The sequence below is a fragment of the Triplophysa rosa genome, linkage group LG25, assembly GCF_024868665.1.
Source record: "Triplophysa rosa linkage group LG25, Trosa_1v2, whole genome shotgun sequence".
In the NCBI taxonomy this organism is placed as follows: Eukaryota; Metazoa; Chordata; class Actinopteri; order Cypriniformes; family Nemacheilidae; genus Triplophysa; species Triplophysa rosa.
Window position 1 is genome coordinate 13688690 of NC_079914.1, and position 18587 is coordinate 13707276.

At 39.1% G+C, this 18587-nt stretch overlaps 1 pseudogene; it reads right to left on the reverse strand.

The window, feature by feature from the left end:
* Nucleotides 1-304: 304 nt before the first annotated feature.
* On the reverse strand, nt 305-11745 carry LOC130549270 (uncharacterized; annotated as a pseudogene).
* Nucleotides 11746-18587: the final 6842 nt, after the last annotated feature.

The window sequence follows — 18587 nt, forward strand, 5'->3', positions numbered from 1 at the left end:
ACTTTCCAATTATATAAGGTTTGTCATGATAAGATAAGAATTCACATTGAAGTATTGAAGTAAAAGTAGGTGTTACGCTTGAGGTATTTATTTTTGATACACACTCTTGTCATTTATGAATCAATTACACTTCCTACATACCTTTATAAAACACTGATCAAATATGTATTCTAGTGAATCAGACCTTTCCAACGATATATAGTTTGTCATCATAGAATTTTGTTAATATTATATTGCACTTCAATAACACGGGTAAACAGTCATATAATTACTTTCTAAAAAAATCATCACATTTTAGGATCGATCAAGCATGAAAATGAATTCCAGAAATGTCTGGAATGAAAGCACACTGTGTGAGATAAAAAATCTTAATTAGTGATTAAAACAATGTTTTACTTTCCCGTGTAAATACTTTTTTACGTTTTAGGACTATGATCAGTACTATGACCAGTAGCAGCATCAAAGCGGGAGGAGCCATCAGCCATCTGGATCGTAAACATGGGTAGAGTTCTGTAATAAACAAAAAAGACATTTAGTTTGAAGCTAATTCAGTTGAAAGTTTATGATGGTGAGTATAAAATGCCATAATTATTTTAACAGAAAGAGAAGTACACTTTTAGAAGTACACTAACCTGAACTGTATTAGGCATGGACAAAAAAATCTAATGATGGTTTATTTTAACAAATATGTCAGAAGAGAAGAGACAGAAGAGGGGCAATAGATCAGTTCAATAAATAATAATATTTATTGCTGTCTTACCAGAACACGGCTGACAGACATCATTGATGTGTAGATGTTGTGTGTGGTTTGTGATGGGATTGTTGACGACACATCTGTATGTGTTTGTGTCCTGATATTCCACCTCCAGAGGTAGAGAGAGTCTGATGTTGAGATCAGACACACTGATGCTGGACAATAAACTCTTTCCTTTGTACCAGGAGAGACTCACACGTGTCACATTCATCACTGAACACAACAACACACATATTGACACTGAAGATCTTTCTGATGATGAAGAACATTGAGAAGAGTCTCTGATGATGACAGGAACAGGCAGACGAGCTGGAAAACCAAAAGAAAAAACAAAACAAGTAAATCCTTTGGAGGAAATTAAAATTAGTAAACACATTAGATTTATATCATTGTGCTGAGCAAAACTCACCATAGACGGTAACATTGAATCTTTTGTAGGAAATTCTTCTGTTGCTGTTTATAAAGTCCAGAGTCTGTTATTGTGATGTTTGTGATGGTGAGAGATCCAGTCTGACTGTTCAGCTGTAATTTGCCTTTAAATCTCTCATCATCATCATATATAGAGCTGCCATGTGTATTGATTTCAGCTATACGAGTCCCTCGATTAACAAACTGCCACAGTATCTGATCGTCTCTCTGTATGTGAGTAAGATGAGTGTTTAGTGTGACAGAATCTCCCTCCATCACTGACTTCACTTCATCTGAACCAACACCAAACACACCTGAAACACAATTATAAACAGTTTTCAAGGCCGGTATGTACTGTATAAAACTTAGAGAAATGCTCTCACGAATAATCTTTAACTTAAGTCCAAAAAATCATAGTAAAAGTTAGGACCTGCCTACGATTAGGAGACTTTTATAAAGAAGCCAAAAGCAAAGTCTAACTGACTGATTGTTAAGTGCTGACTGAAGTGGCACTTGAGCTAAAGGACTACAATATTGTCAACCCAAAATGGCCACCTTCAGCCTCTGAATTGGCCAATAGGAAGCCTGAAACTGTAAATTCACAGCAACATGACATCATACATTCATGATTTACATGACATTAAAACAATTATTTTAACATTTCATATTTTGTTAGAATATTTGCTTGCATTATTAAAAAACTATTTCTTTTACAAATCTTTGAAAAATTTATTAATGACTTTAGGATGACCATACCTCCTTTTACATACCAGACATGACATCAGGGGCGCAGATGGAATTTTTAAACTGGGGGGACCAAGCTGTCAGCAAATGATTTCAACTATTGTGCGTAATTTGGGCTAATGGTTTGCACTAAAAAGCCATTGGAGGATTTTTATTTGAAATCATGGATAAACAAAAATGAACAAAGGCCACTATCAACACTATCAATGCATAATAAAACAAGTAAGCCAATCAGCCACCAAAACTTAAAAACAAAATATGTTTTATTTAAACATTAATCAGTAAATTTACCTCAGTCAACTTATATAGTACATTGGGTTAGATGATCATGTTATGCAAGGACCCTAATTTAATCTTGCAAATCCAGATAAAACATTATTTCCTGACGATAAATTGTTTGAGTTATTCAACTATTCTTTTTGTGTTAATTGGCTATTTGCCTCTGTCCACTCACCTAATTGCATAGTCATGCTCTCCACGTTTTACTGTGTTTGCTAAGTGCAAAAGATTAGCTATACAAATAAATAACAAAACTAATCTGCCACATCTGGGAAAAGTCAACAGGCATAGGGTACTTACATTGTTTGGTTTTTGAAAAATCGAGGTGATTGTTTTTTGTCTTTTCATTGCCTTTATGTGGCAATTATGCAGTCCATTTTTTTCAGCCAAGAAAAATAACCAGCTCAGTCATAGACGATGAGATTTGATCACTATGGTTACCTCTACTACAGGCACAAGAACCCCGGGGGCGGGGTCAGGAGTCGTAGCAGGCTAGCAGCTCCGCCGCTCCTTAAGTAGTGTGAAGCAGTGAAGGCAAAATAATTAAGGAGCGGCGGGCCTATCCGCCACTTCTTAGGCTAATATACATAGTGGAAACCCTGACTAATCCTCAGTTTTACCGATGTTTGTCGCCTTTCATAGGGACAGTGAGGGGGACAGATCAGGTCACTGTGAATGGGGGTCATGTCCCCCCTATCCCTAGTGCCATCTGCGCGCCTGCCAGACATGATCCCTATTTCAGTCGGTGCGGGAAATCAAGATTTGTGAAAATGTCTGGGATTTGGCTTACATTTCCTTATGATGTGCTTAGTCTAATACTTCATCAAGTGTGCACATATTGCCATTGTCAATCTCTGTAACTCCTGCCTTCTCACAACCATCTCAATTTTAAAAAGCTTTCAGCAACTGTTAAATACCCATCAGACACCAGGCATCAAACACTAGCACCATATGACATCTATCCTGAGAGGAAACAATGCTCATTTGACATTGCCATAAATGTAGTTTTCAACTTTATGGAGGCCCTATTTGCATTGCATTGCTTTATATTTCATGGCCATTTAAATATGTACATGATTGAAGAAGATACACTCGTGGAATCTAATATTTCACTTCATTTACTTAACATTTAAAAGAATGCTAATGAGTAAAAACCTATTTTATTTTTATAAAACGGTCAGTTCTGGTCCTTGATTCTGATTGGCTGAGTGGAGTTCTAAGCCGTTATAAAATACCCCGATATATAACGGCTGACTGCACCACATAGCCTAAATATCATTCTATTTACTTTATTTTATGAAACCTTGCTTCGCATATGGAATAACCGTTTTATAAAAGCAATAAGCCCCGCTTCGCGTCGTGCCACAACGCCCTTAGCTGTTATAAAATGCACTGTAACCCACTGCTTCTTGGGGCTTATTGCTTTAATATATGTTTATGTGATGCTGTTAGTGTATCTTTATCATTCTCTGTTGTCTTAACACTTAATCTTCCCTGATAGCACACATACATCATAGAGACGTCTATTTGATGTCTGCATTTAATTATTGTGCTTACAACTGAAAATTGGTGTGCACTTACTTGTTAATCTTGCTTTGAGTTATAGTCTATTAAAGGGAGACTTCACCCAAAATAGAAAATTCTGTCAACAATTTGTTGGGTCTCGGGTCTAGCACTTCTGGTTTTCTTCCGTGTTGTCTTCTGTGTTTGTTTTGTTGGACACGTGACGCTGTTTTGACAGCTCGCCACATGTTCAGAGTCCGCGTGCTTCACCCCTCCCCTCTCGTTACCTGATCTACTACTCATTAGTTTTCACTGCTGTCACCTGGATCTCCCCTCAGTTTTCACTCACCACGGCTGGTTCCTTATTTTCTGCTCTGTCTCCTTTCCCTATATATTCCTCCTGTTTTCCTTTGTTTGTTGTCAGACCTTTTGAGTTATGTTCCTGTGGTATCGACCGCTCTAGCAAACCTGTCTTGTCTTGTCTTGTCTAGGCTTCCTTAAGCTAATTTTTGAGATTATACTCACCTTGTCGTGTTTTGTCTTGGCTCCTGTGTTTAGCTCACATCCGGGTGTCTGCACTTCTTTACCAGTGTCTACTCAGGGATTGCTTCTGCCATCTCGTGAGGGTTCCAGCCGAGTGAGTTCTACTCCAGCTATGGAAGTCTCTGGTCGAGAAGGTTCTCCCCGGTGATGAAGGATTCTTTATATGGACTACACTCACCTTCAGGGGACTGGCTATTTTCAAGTTTGTCTGGCCTTGTGGATCACTCAACTCTTGTGGATATCTCAGCGCAAGGGGCTTGCATGGCGGATTACTGTTCTCCCTCTCTGGGTTTTGCTGTTTACGGACTTCGTTCACTGGGACTTGGAGAAATCCCATCTCAAGGATTATCTTTCCCTCACTGGCTGGTCTCGGAGGCCCTGGTGCCGCTTAACCACATCGGTCACGGAGACCATTTGTTGACTGGAGTTTTCACCACGAGGTGGTTCTTTCCCAAGGACTTTATGAGCTCTATTACCTCTCTTGTTGTGTGTTCCCTCCCGGCCGAGCGCTCGAGGCCTTAGTTCTGTGCTTGCCCTGTATGTTGCCAAGTTTTTCCTGCTGCAGTGGTTGTTACTCCCTGTTGACTGTCTCGTTGAGTTGCCAGTGACTATTATTAAAATAATTTGTTCCCTGCACTTGACTCCATAAGTGATTCCCGACACAATTACTCACATTCAAGTTGTTCCAAAATCTGTATATATTTCTTTGTTCTGATGAACGCAGAGAAAGATATTTGGAAGAATGCATATAACCAGACAGCTTTTGCCCCCATTGACTCCCATAGTAGGAAAAAATACTTATTTCTGTTTTGTTAGGACCGCAAACAAACAGTTCTTGGGCACTTTTAACTACTATTGTATTTTTTTCCTACTATGTAGTCAACAGGGGGCAAAATCTGTCTGTTATAAGCATTCTTCCAAATATCTTTCTGTGTTCATCAGTACAAAGAAATTTGGAACAACTCGAAGGTGAGTAAATGACAGAATTTTCATTTTTGGGTGGAGTATCCCTTTAAGAACGTGCGCAACGTTAAAAGAATGTTTTTTTTTAAGCACGTTCTACTTTTTAGATTTGCGTGTCATTGTGTAGCATATTAAATAAAGATGATCACACATAGGTAGCATACTTCCCATTAATTATGATGCGACATCCTCGTTAGGCTAAACTTAACGGCTAAACTTAAACATCCCACAGCTAAACTTAAACATGTCGAGGTGATTTAAAGGAACAAACAAAAGATGTCACCGAATAAAACATAGCCTACACTTACCGTTTAAGACCAACAAGAAGAGACCAAATGAAGGTACTCTGTAAAGAGTCATATTCCTCAACATTCTCACCAAAAGATAAATTAACTTCACATGATGATGAATCCAAGAAAGACCTCACAGTATATAAAACGCACCAAAGACACGAACACAAATCATATCCGCATCATAGTCCATTCGCGTTGTCCCGATAGAACAACACCCTATAACCACACTGGGATCATCTTTATTCTCGGCAGCAACTAATTTTTGCCTCCGTTATTTATTAACATTAAACTTAAGCGGCTCGCCCATGGCACAGTCATAACACAGTCATAAAAAAATCACAGCACCCCCCTGCTCAAAATACGTTCCCGCGGCTATGTGTAAGATCATTTAGGGCTGGAGGATGTGGAGGTTGGATGAGTCAGAGTGGACTCGAGTCGAGGGAGTGAAATTCAGGGGGTTCCAACATCTCTAGCTTAAAAACATCCGATCATAAACACTCATATTTTCTGCAGTTTTGCACAGTTTATTAATCTTTATCAATATGCCAACAGAATATTTCACGTGAGTTCATTTAGTCTAGTGTTAACAGATACAACGTTTGTTTTGTGTCAGCATGTATCATGGGCCTATGCGCTTTATTCATTCATTCATTCAACTTTTATTTCCAAACTCAAGGTCCATTAGAAAAGAAACATACAACACATACAATACACAACATTTAAAAAAGACAATTATACCAGTATTTTCTCATAGATGACTGGTATCGGATCACACTTTGCTTAGGATTTGACAACATCTGTGAATTATCCAGCCGACAAATAAATGTATACATAAAATTTCTCATTAAAGACATAACAGTTCTTACTCTTGACATACAAAGCAGATTACTTGCACTGCTCCACCTCGGTTTTTTTCACAATAATTCTCATACAATCATTCTAGGCAGTTTGAAGCTGCCTATAAGCTCACTTTTTTAAACTTGACCCATAAAGGAGCAGTATAAAAAGCGGTACAAAATGTACTAAAAAGGTATATCTTAACCTGATCTGAACACATATAAAATGTTCTTACTAACATGTTGTCTTGGGCATATGGCATACAGCGCTGCCTGTACATATCCTCATCATCACCCATTTCATCATTAATAATATGTCCCAAATATTTTATTTTAGTGCGTACATTTAGTACTTGCCCTGCCAGATAAAAATCTGGAAAATTAAGATCCATATCTCCTTTCCTTCTACATATCATGACAGCATTCTTTTTTGTATTATATTGCACATCATATTTGATCCCATAATCAGAACATATATTTAGCAGCTGTTGAAAACCATTACTACTTGGAGAAAAGATAACCAAATCGTCAGCATGCATAAGATGATTAATTAAGGTATTACCAAGCATACAGCAGGTTAAATGGTCACTTTCCATCTCATTCTACAAAAAGCACGTGCTGTATTTTGACAACACGTAAATTACAACACATTTAAAGGGAGCACTAATTTGTTTGGTGGTGGTGATTTGGTCTTATACCTACTGACATCTAGCGGCTGAATGTAGCTTCACACAGACGTTCATGTTGCTTACGATGACGCTGGGTGCGTTTATGTTAAGAGTCTCTTTAGTTGTAACCCATTTAATGAAGAATTGCGTAAAAGCAACATTTCAGAACACGCGAGCTAAGCATTTCAAAGCATATAACAGTTAGTCCACTACCTCACCTGCAGTTTTAAAAACCGCTTTCCATTAACTCTAAAGCAGAGCACCCTCTTGTGGTCTGGAGAAGTAAGATTGTGACTGAAATCTATCGAAAAAACGAAATGTGAGGGGTGGCAATATTACAAGCAATATAACTAATCATGTATTATTGACACCAGACAGAAATATAAATAATAGGAAGACGTCGAAAACTGTCTAAAACAAATAAATGTCCCGTTTCGATAGCAAACCTCCATTTCAAGGTGGATATTTGTGATAGGTAATCTGCGTACTGTGTGTACTTGCACAAATGAAGACGGCTGTTTGGTTTGTGATGGGATTGTTGATGACACATCTGTATGTGTTTGTATCCTGATATTCCACCTCCAGAGGTAGAGAGAGTCTGATGTTGAGATCAGACACACTGATGAACATCGCCCCTTAGCGGTTATAAAATGCACTGTAACCCACTGCTTCTTGGGTTTATTACAGCAGGTGTGTCACCAACATCTAGTCACAGACTGCCACTCCCTTGAGTTAAGTGCCTCTGTCTGTCCCACAGCTCTTCCACTTTCAATTTCGATTTTCTGGCAGGTGTTTCTCTCTAACCTCTTTATATTTATCACAGTGAACGAGAAAGAAGGAGAGTCTGTAGATTGTATCTGTTTAGGACCTGAAAACCTTCTAGTTTGGTTTTTACCTAGATTTTTTCCGATAGTCCAAATAAAATTGAGACAAGAATACGACCAACAGTACACCTTGGACTGAATGTTGATTGGTCTAGGGGTATGTTGTGGCCAGTGTTGGGTAAGTTACTCTGAAAAAGTAATTAATTACTAGTTACTAATTACATATTCAATAGTGTAATTAGATTACTGTACAAATTACTCTCTCCAAAAAGTATTTAATTACTTTTTACTAATTACTTTCTATATCCTACATCAACTTTGATTAGTTAAGTGATTGAAGTATAGACATGAAATGGCTAATTTAATTCATTCAAATAAATAATATTAAACTACATAAAGTACTCTTATCAACTGACCAAAGTATTACAAATGTGAGAATTATACATTAAAGCACGGATATTAAAGTTAGACTTTGGATTTTTATGTCAATTTCACTATTGCACACACATATTACACAAAGTATTTAGTTTAATTACATCAGAAGTAACTGTAATTAAATTACAGAAAAACAAGAGTAATCCCTTACTTTACTTTTTCAAGGGAAAAGTAATTAAATTACAGTAACTAATTACTTAGTAACTAGTTACACCCAACACTGGTTGTGGCTGGGTTATTTATTAAGACTATTCCATTTTTCCCAGAATTGATTATTATTAATTGAATATCTTAAACTTTATTAAAAGTATGCTTGCTGGTTTTCATGAGTTGTGTTTGTGTGATGCTCTCTTTGTTGTGGATTGTTTTTGTAATCCCTGAGTGTTTATCATCAGGCTGTTTGAGTTACATTTCTATCTTAAACACTTCCACCCACTCCCAGTCTCTGTTCGACAGCTGTCAACGTCATACCCTGCTCTGCATCCCTCTCACCCTAAAGCTCCATGGCAACAGCACAGAAAAACAGCTTTGGTCCAGAAGCACTTTCCGTTTCAGTTTTTAACAACTACATTACACGGCTATTAACACGAAGCCAACAAACGCCAACAAAACATTTTTTTTATTTTGCATATCTTATTAATCATTTTGTGATTAATGTTTTGGCTGCTTCACATTAAAACAATATTAATAGGGTGTTAAAGTCCACCTGATGTCAGATGTGAAAACTGACTCCTAAACAAATGCATGACCTGTAAGGTCATGGACGCAAAACAAGTTTGAGAACCACTCATCCAAATCCTCTTTTAAATGTAATATATGGTTATTTGCATTATTTAACTATTTTAATGCTGTTAATATGTGGGCTGTGATCTTAACATCCCATAAAGGATTTGATACAATTTGCCCATGTAAAGGGACTCTTAAGACTTTACCGCTTTGTAGTATGCTATTTCTTAATAGCATCTCCAAAACGTTTCCATTTTTTGTGTCGTGTAATAACTTTGTGTATTGCTGCTATGCAGTTCATAGTAGTAATAATAACTTTTTAAATAAAATTTTATTACTTTTCTACAGTGCACAACCATGTTAGGTCAGCACTCGATGTCACATGTTTAATCTGAGTCTGAAAGCAAAACCTGTTTGAGATTCACTGACCTAAAGAATCATTCTAATCAAATGTCAGATGTTATGTCTTCCTCACTTCCTTGTGACCTTGTTCTGTTTGTGTGTCACCCTTTTGTGTGAATGAATCACCTGCCCCATAAAATATTCTTAGTTTGATGGCTTAATTGAATCACACCCTTCCCATCCCACACTAACAATGGTAGGACATAACTTTATTAACAATGCAGGTTTATGTCAGAACTTTATTAACAAAGCAGTAATTATGGCAAAAATGTTACCAACCACCACCTGGGAAAAAACACCTGTAACCCCACCTGTGTAGTACTTCAATTACAACATATCAGTGATAATCCTTACATATTGACAACAGTTGAATTTAATGCTTGAAAATATATCTTTTAAAAAGATTTAAAAAAAAGGTTTCTGGACAGATACTATCATGTAGAAGGAAAAGAAGATCAGGAATGTCTCGTAGATCACACGTCCCACAAAAAAAAGAGTTAAGCATACTATACTGCACAATAAACTATTGTACCAGAGCCCATTTTGTTACACGCATGAAGTGCAACATACCACAGCAAGTTCTGTGCGAAAAAAAGAGACAAAGAAACACATTAGAGAGGAATGATTTTTACACACCTTCACAAGCTAAAGAAACTGCTTTCATGTCTGAGTGTAATGTCTAGCAGTAGATAATACTTACGTCCACAACAACAACAAATAAAAATCAATATCGCAGCTTTGATGACCACAGCCAATGCTACCAATCCTAGAATTAGGGCAATTGCAACAGGTTCTGTAAAATAAAAACAGCACAAGTTTTACACATTAATTCTTTCCAATAAAATGATCAACACTGTCTTACCTGAACATTGCGGACAGACATCTTTGATGTTGACACGTGTAGTCTGGTCGCTGACCGGATTGGACACCACACATCTGTATGTGTTTGTATCCTGATATTCCACCTCCAGAGGTAGAGAGAGTCTGATGTTGAGATCAGACACACTGATGCTGGACAATAAACTCTTTCCTTTGTACCAGGAGAGACTCACATGTGTCACATTCATCACTGAACACAACAACACACATTTTGACACTGAAGAACTTCCTGATGATGAAGAACAGTTTGTGGATGCTGTTACTTTAGGTGTGGGCAAATTATCTGAAAAACACGAACAATAAAACGACAGAGAATTTACCTTAACTCCTGTAAATGGAAGCCTGTCAGAGGGTTTAGCTTTAAATGTTAAACATTTTTAAATAAATAACCTCGCATCTGAAAACATATCAAGACACTCACCAAAAACAGTGCGATTAAATATCCTCGGCATCACTCTACGTTCAGCAGTTGTGACAGAATTTTGATAAAGTCCAGAGACTGTGGTTCTGATGTTTCTGAGTTAAAGATCCCTCTCCAAATTGTTCAGCATTATTATAATAAACACCCTTAACATTTATTTCAATTGTTAAATCCACAAATCCATATTGTACACTGTAAAAATGATTTGTTGTTTTAACTTAAAAAATTAAGTTACCTGGCTGCCTTACAATTTTTAGTTAATTATTTAGTTGATTAGTTAACAACAGTTTTGCATCAAATTCAACTGACGTTTTTATGTTGAATTAACTTAAAATTTTAAAGCAGCCTGGTAACTTGATTTTTTTAAGTTGAAACAAATACATTTTTACAGTGTATGATTTATTTATCCCTTTATAGAACCAAAAACTAGTAACATTTTCTCCCTCCATCACTTTTTAATGTTCTGATCATTATCTATATTATCATTAACATCATTTAGATCATCATTTGAAAAATCAATTATTACATTAGTAAGTTTTGTCTATACATATCTTTAGGATACTTCATCCCCATGTTGTTTTCAGGACGTTTGATCTCCGTTTCATTTTTAGGAGACTCCATCTTTGGATCATATACAGTATGTTCCATCTCTGCAGTATCTATAGCGCCCGCATTGTCTCTATAATGATCAGCGTCAACACCAAACACACCTGAAACAAAAATGATTTTTAGGCTGTTAAAACAAAGCAACATTTGAAACATATACTAACAAATGATGTGTTAATTATTAACACATTGTTTGTGTTATGCGATTTAACACAGTATGTCATTTTAACACAGCTATTTTTAGAGTGTTGTAAAACTGATAGTAACACAATTAATGATAATTACTAATGAAAGAACTGCAAATGATAAATATAGATAAAAATATTAAATTTAATAATTTAGGTGCAACACTATGGCAAGAGTTAAAACAATAAATGTTAACCTATACATCTACCATTGAGGAGACACAGGCAGAGCACAAGGAGTGAGATATCCATGTTCTTCAGGCGCTTCAACAGCATGTAAGGGATGATTCGGTTTGAGATGGTTAAGATGACAGGGAAATCGAATTTAACAGCGAGTCAAACTGAAAGTAAGGGTATTTAATTGAACAGAGATTAAATGGGAGGGATGAGGTACAATGCTCTATTCTGTGCGTGTCTGTGCATTAGTGACTATACAAGCTTATACAATCATAACAAAGTGTCAATAAACGCTTTCATTTTCAGCCTATAAGCTTTTCAATGGGGAATTTAAACAGTATGAAAGACAAAGCGCCTCATAAAACTGAAAAAAAAAATGTGGAGATGGACAGTTGGACCAATATTGACTCAAATTAGTGCATGTGTTTGCAATTAACCCCCAGTGGCTCAAAAATGGGGTATGCAGTATATGCGGTGCATGGGGCGCCACACAAGGGGGGCGCCATTGTGCCAAAATATTATTTAAAGTTTTTTTTAAATAAAACGTTATAAATAATAAAAAATATAACAAGAAAAGTCATTACCTAAAATGTTTTAGTTTCACTTTTGTCTAGCATTTTAAACAAGATCGATAAATATATATTTTATTTAATCAAGTTATTGTCAACCAATCACTCTTTGACAGTCAAATGACCAAATGGATCGAGCAAAGAAACTTCCCAAAGGGCAGAACCAGGGCTGGACTGAGAAGAAAAACCAGCCCTGGCATTTTTAAGCCCGCATCGGCCGTCCACCAAATCTGTCGACGGGGGGATGCATGCATAATGTCTTTTGCATTCGCGTTGCGTGCATTCGCATTTATAATACGTCCGTCTAAGCGGCCAACGCCTCCGTTACGGCCCCATACGTTAGCGGCCACCGCCTCCGATCCGGCCTCATAAATTAGCGGCCCACCGGGAAAACGCCCGGTACGCCAGATGGCCAGTCCGCCCCTGGGCAGAACAGAACATGAAAATGAAAAACAAGTAAATTGACAAGTAAAATCAGGACAACAATGTATAAGTGGATAAATATCAATTATTATTTCATCTAAGTAAGTTATTTAACGTTGCCTGAGAGGCAGTTCATATCATAATATAATATCAGTTCACCTCTAGGCCTACATCTTTGTCGCTTATAAAATAAATCTATGTTTGTGAAGGAGCTTTATAATTACATTCGGGAGAGACGGTTGTTAAAGCTGGTAAGTCTCCCACTATCACGCATTTAAGCTAGTTGTCGGGTTCTTTATTAAACGTCAGACGCGTCTTCCCCATATGACGTGAGCTGTGCAGAACGTCAGGCCCGTGTTCTTCATATAACGCGAGCAGATGTATGGGGTGTGGTTTATGCATCTGCATTGCAAACTAAGCAATCAGTCGTGTCGATCGTCGCGTACTTTGCCATGACAAGCGTGAAACTTTCGTCGCTCCACGTTGTCTGAAGTAACTTTATGCCTGTTACCACAAAAAATAACCAATATGTTTGCTTTCACCTGTTGCTGAAAACGCTCTTTAACCTTTTTCTATTACTTTACAGACCATAAAGGCATTTGTTTTCACTAAAATTGATTTAAGACTTAAAATTCACTTTTATTCATAAAGTTTAGGGTAAGGTTAGGGGTAGGTGTAGGGCTTTAATATCTCAATAAGTTGCCATCATTTGAATATTTTTTATAAATATAATGATTTAGGCTCTGTTATTATTGCATAATGTTCAATGCACAACTACACTGAGGTGCAAATTGTAACGTTATGCTTTAATGCTAGGCACTGGGCTGTGTCAGAGAAGACGATGTTGTCTGTCTTTTCTGTGGCATTGCATATTCATGCCGAATTTGTCACAACGCAGTGTTAGTTGGGTTAAAACATTGTCATATTACTGTTGCTTGTATGATTTTGCTTTAAATGTGTTTGTCGCTGTGTTTGATAGTACAAAATCAGGACCAATGAAATACCAGAGCTTTTAGGCTGATGAAATAACCAGAAGATATTTACCCTCAAATTAAAAATGTGACATAAAGCACCTGGTGTTCGGCAGAGTCAGTAAGAAGAGTGAAGAGAATGAAGTCCTGTCCAAATATTGCTTTGTTTTTCCGTATTATAACACCACTGTGTATTCCTTCAAATTTCATTGCATTCCGATGCAATGACAATAAAGATTGATTGATTGATTGACTACTTTAACGGTAGCCTATGTAAGATGAGAGAAATGGCATACAGTAAACTCACTTTGCACTCCCTTTAAATCATGATTGTCGTACTTATTTGTACACATTTTTAGTTACTGTATTTTACCAGTAAAAAGGCAACGCCAATATTTCTCAACCCTGTTCCTGAAGGAACACCAAACACTACACATTTTCCAACACTTCATAACCACATAACCACAACTCTAGGTCTGAACAATTCGCTGTGCAGCTGGATCCTGGACTTCCTGACAGGCAGACGGCAGGTGGTCAGAGTAGGCAGCAACATCTTCTCCCCGCTGACCCTCAATACTGAAGCCCCTCAGGGCTGTGTTCTCAGCCCTTTCCTGTACTCCCTGTACACGCTATGACTGTGTAGCCACGCACAGCTCCAACGTCATCATCAAATTTGCAGATGACACAACCCGGATAACTTCTTACATTTTAATGAGAGTAAAACTGAATTTATTATGTTCGGCCCGTCAGACTCTCGCTCTTCAAATGTAAATCTTGGTGAGCTAACCTCCTCCGTAAAACCGTGGGTAAAAAATCTGGGTGTTATCTTTGATGATGGCTTAAAGTTTGACAAACAGATTAACATGGTGGTCAAGTCCTGTTTCTTCCAGCTTCGACTTCTGGCAAAAGTAAAACCTATCTTGTCCAGTAAAAACTTTGAAAAAGTAATTCATTCTTTCATTACATGTAGATTGGATTACTGTAACACTCTGTATTTCGGGATCGGTCAGTCAGCCCTATCACGTTTGCAGTTAGCACAAAATTCAGTTGTGAGGCTGTTAACAAGCACTAAAAAACTGATACACTCCACAAGCTCACACTTCTTTTTACCATGCACTACAGTTTCATGGACTAGAATGCATCATGCATCGCACCTAATGCAATAACCATCCATTACCAAACTTACATACCTATATCTGTGCACTATATGGTTGATCCACTATACATACACGTTCATGTGTACACCTGCATATTTAATGTGTATGTTCAACGTCTAATGTGTATATCTTGTGTATATTGTGTATATACTGTCCATATGTGTATAATGTATATTGTCTTTTTTGTACAGTCTGTCTATTTATACTTTGCACTGTTCGTCTGCACTACATACTGTCACTTAAGTCTGTAAAGTCACAGTTGTTTGTCATACAGTTGTCTGTCCAACTGCATTCTACTTTGTATGGAGTAAGCCCCCAAGACTTTCACTCACCACACGTGGTGATGTGACAATAAAAGTGAGTTGAGTTGAGTTATATACTTGTGTTTGTTCTTGTTGACAGTTATTTTCTACTTTTTGAGAATAAACGGATTAAATGAATGTTTAAATAAATAATAAATAAAGTGAAGTGAAAGTGAAAGTTACAGACAGTGGTCAATAAGTGTTAAGTCATTTAAATTGAATTAAATACAATGAATATACAATAAAATATTAGTATGGATTAATATAGGTTGAATTTAAAATAAATTGTTAGATTATAACCAAACACAGACCAGAAGTTAAATTTAGGCCAACTCGTGCGTCCAATGAAACATATGCTCATAGCTGCATTTATAACTTTGATATTTTTATTGTTACGTGACACTGTTACTTTCAACAATGAACAACAGTGTTATGTCAACAGTTGATGTCTGTTAAATCCGTGTCTGAAATTAAAACCTGTTTAAGATTCACAAATCCAAAGCATTATTAATAAATGTCAAGTGTTATCTATGTTATGTCATCACTCCCTTGTGACCTTGTTCTGTTTGTGTGTTAGTAATTTTTGTGAATGAATCACCTGCCCCAGTTCGTCATAATGATTTAATATATTTAATGCCCAAGAATCTCAAAAATGCAAGTAATTTATTAAAATACGCTCAGGTTGAATAAAGTTCAACCTGAGTCGAAAGTCGAGTGCATTGACTATCACCACAACTTACAGGATTTATTCATTGAAGTAAATTGCATTTAATGGTGGAAATAAACGATTAAACATAGAAAACACACAGCACATGCATCTTTAAAGAGACAAATTTAAAAAAGAAACAAAACATACAGAAGACTTTAAACTTGGATCTTTGCTGCCACCTAGTGGAATAATGAAGTCATTAAAGTCTATGCTTTTTCAGCCAGTGAAATATACTCCAAAATAACCTGATATTTATCTTTATGCACGAAAATAGTTTAGCTTTACTTATTTCAGGTGTCAACGGCGGGTGTTTAAGGAAATACATCTTTGTGAGGCAGTTTCGAAATTTGGCAAGCTAACTTAAATCACACCACACCCTCCCCATCCCAAATCAACAATGAAGGTATAGGCCTATGTCATAACTCTATTAACAATGCAATAATTATGGCAGAATTTCTTTACTAAGTAATGCAGCTAACAAGGTCAAACTTGTCATTACGGGCAGTTATTCCTGTTATTCTGATCCTGTAGAATCAGCGGTTTCTGGACAGATACTGTCATGAGGAAGAACAAGAAGATCAGGAATGTCTCATATGTCCCACAAAAATGACATACTGTATTGCACATTGAACTAATGTACTAAATCCTGTTTTTGTCATACTTTAGTTCACCGGAAGATCAGAATGGTTCCTGTGAGAAAAAAAAAGAGACAGACAGATCAGAGGAATGATTTTCACACACCTTCACCAAATCAAAGCTGAAGTCCAGAGATGTCCATCAGTACATAACACTTACTTCTTCGCTCTCCATCACAACAACAATAGCACATCCCCAGTAAAACGCCCAGAACCGCTGCTAACGATACTAAAAGAGGGTGAAGTTGTCATGGCTCTGCTTCCTTAGTCATGTTTTTCTTGGTCCTGTAGCAGAGCCATGGCAAAGCCTTAGGTTTTATGTGAGAAGACCATGAGATGTTTGTTTTTTGACATCTCATGTGTTTTCTCAGGTCTTGTCATTGGTCCCGCCCCTCTCGTTTCCGGTATTGTCTCCCTCTTGTGTCTTATGTTCTACACCTGCCCCTGCTCGTTATCCCTCGTTTGTCTTCTCTATTTATACCCTCATGTTTCTTTGTCTTGTGCCTTTGGATTGCGTTGAGTGTGTACGTTTGTCGAGCTTACCCGTGGTTGATGTCTGCTTTACGTTCCATGTGCTCCCTGTTCCTGTTTCAGTAAGTGTTTAGTTTAGTCTTTGTCAAAGTATTGTCTAGTTTAGTGTTTAGTTAGCCTTGGTCCTGTTGTGTGTATCATTATTTTGTTACTTTGTCATTTACCCCCTCGTGGGTTTTTGTTTTGTCTTTTGTTTCTTTGTTAAAATAAAGTCTCTGTTAACCCCTTACTGTCTGCCTGCATTTGGGTTCTTCTGCCAGTCGTGACAGAATCCAAAGGCCAGAAACGAACCCAGCAGGCATGAACGGTTCCCTGCGAGCCCGCCAGACTTGTTTGTTGTTTGGGCTTCGGCAGGGGGATCGCGGGATCAGAGATTTCGCCCGGGAGTTTGTGGCTGCTGCGGGGGAGACTGAGTTCGGTGAGGCAGAGCTCAAGGTTATTTTTAACTGCTGCCTCACCGAGCCTCTCAAGCGGGCCGAGGTGGAGATGTTGAGCTCCCCGTGGTTGGGTGACATGATCAGGTACGTGGTCAACCGGGATGATCCCTGGCCTTTAGTGCCAGACTGGGTATCCACTCCCTTGGCTACCGTCCCGGAGGATCGCGTCCTGGCCACCCTTACCCTGGGGAACTCGGCACCTCCATCCGCCTCACCCCAGCCTCCACCACCAGCTAGCCTCCGTGGTAAGCGTGGACGGAGGGAGTCGTGGGACTCCCCGTCCGACTCCTCCAACACGGAGCTAGTCGTGTCCCCCACCGCTTCCCTGCAGCCGGCCACACGTTCTGTGGGCCGGTCGGAAAGAATCCGAGGAGCACCAGTCGGTGCACCGTCCAGTCCGCGGTATCCAGCCGGCATCCAGCCGGGCGTCCGTCCGGGTATCCAGCCGGCGTCCAGCCGGTGATCCAGCCGGCGTCAGCCCTGTCCAGCCGGCCTTCCAGCCGGCGTCACAGCTCCTGTCCAGCCGGCCTTCCAGCCGGCGTCAAGCCCTGTCCAGCCGGCCTTCCAGCCGGGTCAAGCCCTGTCCAGCCGGCCTTCCAGCCGGCGTCAAGCCCTGTCCAGCCGGCCTCCAGCCGGCGTCAAGCCCTGTCCAGCCGGCCTTCCAGCCGGCGTCAAGCCCTGTCCAGCCGGCCTTCCAGCCGGCTCAAGCCCTGTCCAGCCGGCCTTCCAGCCGGCGTCAAGCCCTGTCCAGCCGGCCTTCCAGCCGGCGTCAAGCCCTGTCCAGCCGGCCTTCCACCGGCGTCAAGCCCTGTCCAGCCGGCTTCCAGCCGGTCCCTGGGAGACTCCCAGGGTCAAAGACTGTCCCCCCAGGACTTCCTAAGTCCCCAGGACTCAGCGCCCTCGAGCGCAGCCGGGGACTGGGACTATTCCCCACCCCCATGGACTGCCCCCTATGAGCCCTTGTTTTGCCCCACCCCCCCTCCCATGGTTGTTTTTGTTGTCCCACCCCAGTCCTGTGGTCTTGTTGTCTGTCTGCCCCTTGTCTTGTTCACCATGTTTGTCTGGTTTTTGTTTTGGTCCAGTCTGTCGGTCTTGTTAGTCACCCCTTGGTGAACACCTGGAGGTGTTCATTAAGGGGGGGGCTCTGTCACGGTCCACCGTCTTGTTTATGAAATTCTAGTCGTGTGGTGGGATCGGGGCAGAGTCC